The following is a 7,095-nucleotide window of genomic DNA, read 5'->3' as shown; positions in this document are numbered from 1 at the left end:
ATGTAGCCGGAGGCTGCGAATCCAGAAGGAAGACCGGGGGAAGATGGAAGCCTTCTCAGCGGTGACAGCACGTCGCTACAGGACTTCCTTTTAAGGTAAGTTTCTCATAATGTGCTAGCATGCAATGCATACTAGCACATTTTGACATTGCTTTGCAGAGAATTTTTTTTTTCATCAACTGCGGTTTACTACCACACACTAAACTTTGAATAAAGCATACAAGTACCACGGCACATTGCATTCAACTTTGGTGTGAAGGAAATGAAAGGCAGGCTTCAGCTCAAATCCCTGCCCATCGGTTATGTCCTTCTGAAATCATTTCCCACCTACTTGACACCAGAGTTGAATACAGTGTGCAGTGGTATTTCTATACCACATTGTATCTTGGACCAAGATGTGCTCTGTTTTTCCAGCACCTGAATACAGGATTTAAACCTAGGAGACTGATACTGCAGGCTTGGAGCTGCGCTGATCTGCTATGGTATTTGTAACCCTAAACTTTGGTTTTAAAAAGGAAAATTCAATAGTATGTATTCTTAAAGTGATATTAAAGGCTTGTTTTTTGTTTTTTTTTAATAAAAAACATGTTATACTTACCTGCTTTTTGTAACGGTTTTGCAGAGAGCAGCCCTAATCCTCCTTCTTCTGTGTGTCCATTCACACACGGAGCGTGGCTTGGCTTCACCCCTGCTCTCTCTTCATTGGCTCACTGGCTGTGATTGACAGTAACGGGAGCCAATGGCTGTCTCAGCCAATGAGGAGGGAGAGACCTGGGAGAGCTGAGGCTTTCGTGCACATTTCTGGATCAGGATGGGGCTCCTTTAGGGGGGCTGGGGGCACTGCTAAACACAGAAGGTTTTTTACCTTTATGCATATAATGCATGAAGGTAAAAAACCTTGAGCATTTACAACTACTTTAACTAAAAAAATTACCTTCTATTTATCATGCGTACCCCTAATGCTAGTTTTCAGACACTATAGCTGGCTTCGGTGTTCTTCACCTATAGCAGCCCCCTTTTCCCATAAGGCAAGCAGGCCTACTGTTTCTTGGTTTCCCCAGGTCTTATACACAATGCTATAGTACCTGGCTACTATGCAGGTGCAGGTGTGAACTGTGCATAGAAAACAGGTACTTGTGTTTGGCATACAGGCAGAGTGGTTCAATGACAGTCCAGGTGCAAGGCAGGCAAAATCAGAATAGTTAGGTTTAAATCTGTGGTCAAAAGACAGGCGGAGTTTTGAGAATAGTCGATATCTGATCCAAGGTCGTCAGTGATGGAATCCAATCTAGCAGAGCAGGGCAGACAAACAGGGAGCTTGGAGCACATGTAATATCATAAGCATGAGACTGCAGGCTTGGCTGGCTTGAATCAGGTTTGGTCTCCACCCAGAGACTGACCACATCAATCACCTTGCAGGTGGACAGAGAGATAAGGAGAAAGCCACAGCTAAAAAACGGGATTCTGGAATTAGGAGCAGGAGCGTTACATCTATTGATACATATGCATTTATGTTTCAGTTGACATTATTAATGGATACTGGGGGATCTTTGGTGACACATTCCCCCATCCTGGCCATGTCTGCCCCCTGTTTGTGCTCTGTTGGGTTGGTTTTTCCTCTGCCTCCTCAGCTCCCGAGCCGGACACTCATTAGTGCTGCCTCTGGGTATCCAGCATTCCATAGTCTGACCCAGCCTTTGGTGAGTATAGGGCCATGCGTTTTGGACCCTCTTGACTAAATGTCACGATACCATCTCTGTGTTGATACTTATTTGGCTCATTATACCCCCTACAGATGTACTACACATACAGTCAGGTCCATAAATATTGGGACATCGACACAATTCCAATCTTTTTTGCTCTATACACCACCACAATGGATTTGAAATGAAATGAACAAGATGTGCTTTAACTGCAGACTTTCAGCTTTAATTGGAGGGTATTTACTTCCAAATCAGGTGAACGGTGTAGGAATTACAACAGTGTGTATATGTGCCTCCCACTTTTTAAGGGACCAAAAGTAATGGGACAGATTAACAATCATCCATCAAACTTTCACTTTTTAATACTTGGTTGCAAATCCTTTGCAGTCAATTACAGCCTGAAGTCTGGAACGCATAGACATAACCAGATGCTGGGTTTCATCCCTGGTGATGCTCTGCCAGGCCTCTACTGCAACTGTCTTCAGTTCCTGCTTGTTCTTGGGGCATTTTCCCTTCAGTTTTGTCTTCAGCAAGTGAAATGCATGCTCAATCGGATTCAGGTCAGGTGATTGACTTGGCCATTGCATAACATTCCACTTATTTCCCTTAAAAAACTCTTTGGTTGCTTTTGCAGTTTGCTTCGGGTCATTGTCCATCTACACTGTGAAGCGCCGTCCAATGAGTTCTGAAGCATTTTGCTGAATATAAGCAGATAATATTGCCCGAAACACTTCAGAATTCATCCTGCTACTTTTGTCAGCAGTCACATCATCAATAAATACAAGAAAACCAGTTTCATTGGCAGCCATACATGCCCACGCCATGACACTACCACCACCATGCTTCACTGATGAGGTGGTATGCTTTTGATCATGAGCAGTTCCTTTCCTTCTCCATACTCTTCTCATCACTCTGGCACAAGTTGATCTTGGTTTTATCTGTCCATAGGATGTTGTTCCAGAACTGTGAAGGCTTTTTTAGATGTTGTTTGGCAAACTCTAATCTGGCCTTCCTGTTTTTGAGGCTCACCAATGGTTTACATCTTGTGGTGAACCCTCTGTATTCACTCTGGTGAAGTCTTCTCTTGATTGTTTACTTTGACACACATACACCTACCTCCTGGAGAGTGTTCTTGATCTGGCCAACTGTTGTGAAGGGTGTTTTCTTCACCAGGGAAAGAATTCTTCGGTCATCCACCACAGTTTTTTTCCGTGGTCTTCCGGGTCTTTTGGTGTTGCTGAGCTCACCGGTGCGTTCTTTCTTTTTAAGGATGTTCCAAACAGTTGATTTGGCCACACCTAATGTTTTTGCTATCTCTCTGATGGGTTTGTTTTGTTTTTTCAGCCTAATGATGGCTTGCTTCACTGATAGTGACAGCTCTTTGGATCACATATTGAGAGTTGACAGCAACAGATTCCAAATGCAAATAGCACACTTGAAATGAAGTCTGGACCTTTTATCTGCTCCTTGTAAATGGGATAATGAGGGAATAACACACACCTGGCCATGGAACAGCTGAGCAGCCAATCGTCCCATTACTTTTGGTCCCTTAAAAAGTGGGAGGCACATATACAAACTGTTGTAATTCCTACACCGTTCTCCTGAATTTGGATGTAAATACCCTCAAATTAAAGCTGAAAGTCTGTAGTTAAAGCACATCTTGTTCGTTTCAGTTCAAATCCATTATGGTGGTGTATAGAGCCAAAAAGATTAGAATTGTGTCGAAGTCCCAATATTTATGGACCTGACTGTACATCTACCCTTGATGAAGCGAGCATGGTCTTGCAAAACGCGTTGGGATACTTTTCATGCCTGTGTACTTTGCAATCTACATTTTATACCATGATACGTGTAATGGCATTTTTTACTGTATGTATCATTTCAGTGGCTTGGCAATGATTCATGTTTATGTTTGTATGACAATTTTAATAAATGTTGATACTGCATTTACTCTGTCAATTGTTGGCTAACCACATTCACCTCATTTAAAGTCCCGGGGCAATTTCCTGTTTTTTGTTGCATATATTGGGATGGAGGTGGTTTGCGGGTGACACCAGACCTTTTCATTTTTGTCCCCCTTTTCCCATAAGGCAAGCAGGCCTACCATTTCTTGGTTTCCCCCAAGATTCCCCCAGAACTTGCAGCAGACTTGCAGAATGTTTACAAAGAAAGTTGATCTGGAGTCATGCAATGCGGACTTCTGCAATTGTGCAACAAACTTGTGAAGCCTGGCAAGTCTAGCAATAGCTTAGCAAGTCATTTTCAAGCTTGCAGCACAATTACTTGCTATCTGCGTGGGGGGCGTTCTGTATACTATCTCCAGTTAGCCATATTGCATTGCATTTTACAGAAAATTACAGAGCTGCAGATTGAAAAGCAAAGGTAACTTTTATTAACATTAAATTACAATATGATTCATGTCTCAACTATATATTCTATATTATTTTATTTTTTTGCTAATTTATTTTAACTTGAAAGTGGAGTTATCCAATAAGTGTACTCCCATGCGAAGCCATGTTTGCCCACACAAGGATGCACAGGTATTCTATGCTTCTGCATGCAGGCTCCCAGTTTGACATCCATATGGGTGGAAGTGCATGTGGGATCCCAAACACAGACAGTGCGGGTTCGGAGACCCACATGCACAAGGATGTTAAATTATGAGTAGCAGCTGTGTCCATACTGCCGCTGCGTTCCAGTAGACATGAATAGTACTGCCTGCATGGAGATGCACAGAACACTGATGTTCTCATGTGAACGAGGTCTAATAGGGCTTCCAGATTCCAATAAGTCCCCCTCTACCATCTGCACCCTCACAACCATCGGACCAGGGTTGTAGGGAAGAAAACCTTTTCCACATCAATATGGGGCCTCAACAGGTGAAACAACAGCATTTGGTGAGGGATCAGGAATCTGACTCTCGTAGAGGTGTCGGATTCTTTAATGACAGGTTTCTTCTAATGCCGTGTACACACGAGCTGAATGTCCGACAGAAAAAGTCAGACGGGAGCTTTTCATCGTATATTCCGATCGTGTGTATGCCCCTTCAGACTTTTAACATCAAAAATTCTAACGGACCTAGAAAGAGAACATGTTCTAAATGTTTCTGACGGAACCAATTCCTATTGGGAAAACCACTCCTCTCTATGCTGTTCCAACATACCAAAAACGACGCATGCTCTGAAGCAAGTACGAGATGGAAGCTATTGGCTACTGGCTATTTAACATCCGTTTTCTAGTCCCGTCATACGTGTTGTACGTCACTGTGTTCTGGACGGTTGGAATTTGGTGTGACCGTGTGTATGCAAGACAGCTTGAGCGGAATTCCATCGGAACTCCGTCGGAAAAACCTTCAGAGTTTATTCCGACGGGAAAACCGGTCGTGTGTACAGGGCATTAGGGTCAGTAGGTCATTATTTTTGTTCAGGAGTGATCAATTAAGTTGTAGGGTGTTAGCCATCGAAATGTAGAACATTTGAAATGTAAGCACATTACCCAACAGTGACTGCAGCCAATCAGATGAAATCACCGTTTAGTCTGACAGCCATAACTGGTTGTTTAGTGTGGAAGGCGGAATGTATTATTATATGTTTATGTCTAAATTAGGAGTAATTGAGGTCAAATGTTTAATCCAGGATCTGAAGTCAAATTACCTTTTGGACCTCCTTCATACCTGTGCAGTGCATTACTTTTAGTAATTCATCTTAGAGAACCAGAAACAGATTTTGTTTTCAAATGTATCACGCATGAAACATACAGTAAACCTGATATGAGACTAACAACACAAAATAAATGTAGAAATGTCATTTCAATGTTTATTTCATATCAGAATATGCACTTTGATGATGCCAATTTATTTCCAGAGATAAGTACTTTGTATTGCTGGGCTCCTCATGAATATCCTCCTGTATAAGGGCTCTGGGCTTCCCAGTATGGCATTAATCATTTTAAATTAAACTTGGGAAAATATAGTAAGCCTAGGCTCCAAACCACAACTGGAGCTAAGCCAAGTTTGCTAATAAAAAGGAAGCAGTAGCTATTAAAAAAAAAACACACACAAATACATACATAACTATGGATCATACTTGCTGCTACCCTTATTGCATTTTGATTTTTCAACTTTAAATCATTTCTCTTAATAAAAAGACCCTTAAGTCAAAATTGAAAATGTAACCTTGAGATACATACAAGGAACGCAGCCAACATGCTTAGAAAATTAGATTTTCATCTAGGTATTGTCCCCTCTTCAGTCTATCAATCCCCTCTTCAGTCTATCATAAATGCTGCTGCCAGACTTATCCACCTTACCAACCGCTCAGTGTCTGCCAACCCTCTACTCCAATCCCTACACTGGCTCCCAATCACCCAGCAAATTAAATTCAAAATACTAACCACAACATACAAAGCCATTCACAACTCTGCCCCGAGCTACATCACCAATATTATCTCCAAATATCACCCAAATCGTCCTCTCCGCTCTTCTCAAGACCTCCTGCTTTCAAGCTCTCTCATCTCCTCCTCCCATGCTCGTCTCCAGGATTTCTCCAGAGCCTCTCCCATCCCCTGGAACTCGCTACCTCCATCTATCCGGCTATCCCCTACTCTCCAGCTTTAGTAAATAAACTCCATAGTGTTCTAGGTGTACAAGAAAACAGGTCAGATCTGGCAGGGCAATATAAGGTCTTCATTCTGTCTATTATGTCAACAGCTCCTAAATAAGCCACAAAGCTTTCCTGAGCAGCTGCACATCAGAGGATTTCAGCTATAAAGGAACTATTATTCACTCACCTAAGTCTCTGCCGTGTCCAGGAATGAACTGAGAACCAAAATGAATGAAATAGACATTTACAAACGCCCTGGGTCAAAAATGTGAATGTGGGACGCATAAAAATATGGATGTTCATACCGGGGAGGGATTGGAGGTGATCGGGATACGAGAGAAGGAGAGGAGAACGGAAGACTGTCACCACGGACCACTGCTGCAGGATACAGTCTACAGGCTTGATACCCCTGCAGGGGTGAATTCTTCCGGTGAGTGAGGGCACAAAAGGGGGGTCCTTTAGAAGGCTGGGAGCACTTATCTCATCAGGAGTATTGCTATGTGTATGAAGAGGCACGTTATTGCACTTTAAGAAGAACGCTCTATGGATTTTCTTTTTTGGGGGACACTTGTTTCTATGAACTGATTATTCACTTTTTGTCTTAAACACTATTGTATGCACATATGAACAAAAGCTTTTTATTAATATGTTTTAGCACTATTGTATGTACACATCAGCACAGGATTTTATCAATAAGTGTTTTTTAAGTTTTTTTGGTAATATTTTTCTTACATTTATTTATTCATTTTTTTGGGATGATTTATTTTTATCACTCCATTTTTAGTGTTTGTA

The sequence above is a fragment of the Aquarana catesbeiana genome, linkage group LG01 (assembly GCF_042186555.1).
Source record: "Aquarana catesbeiana isolate 2022-GZ linkage group LG01, ASM4218655v1, whole genome shotgun sequence".
NCBI classification, from domain to species: domain Eukaryota; kingdom Metazoa; phylum Chordata; class Amphibia; order Anura; family Ranidae; genus Aquarana; species Aquarana catesbeiana.
The sequence above is the reverse complement of the archived record's forward strand: the minus strand, read 5'-3'. Positions refer to the sequence as shown.